The following is a 215-nucleotide window of genomic DNA, read 5'->3' as shown; positions in this document are numbered from 1 at the left end:
TGATGTCGTCTATTATTCTGATTATCAGTGACAGAAACACACTGTGATATTGGGCAAGTTTTATTTTTGAGCATTATGACTACAGATTCTCATTAAATCTTAAATATTACTAAACCTCAAACATAAATGTTCAAGACTGAATGTTTAAGAGTCATAATTTGAGGAATATCTATATGTTCATAATTAATGGCCTCTTTACAGCCTCCCTCATTACA

Source organism: Poecilia latipinna, unplaced genomic scaffold, assembly GCF_001443285.1.
Source record: "Poecilia latipinna isolate Pla-1442-1.1 unplaced genomic scaffold, P_latipinna-1.0 Scaffold2720, whole genome shotgun sequence".
In the NCBI taxonomy this organism is placed as follows: domain Eukaryota; kingdom Metazoa; phylum Chordata; class Actinopteri; order Cyprinodontiformes; family Poeciliidae; genus Poecilia; species Poecilia latipinna.
The sequence above is the reverse complement of the archived record's forward strand: the minus strand, read 5'-3'. Positions refer to the sequence as shown.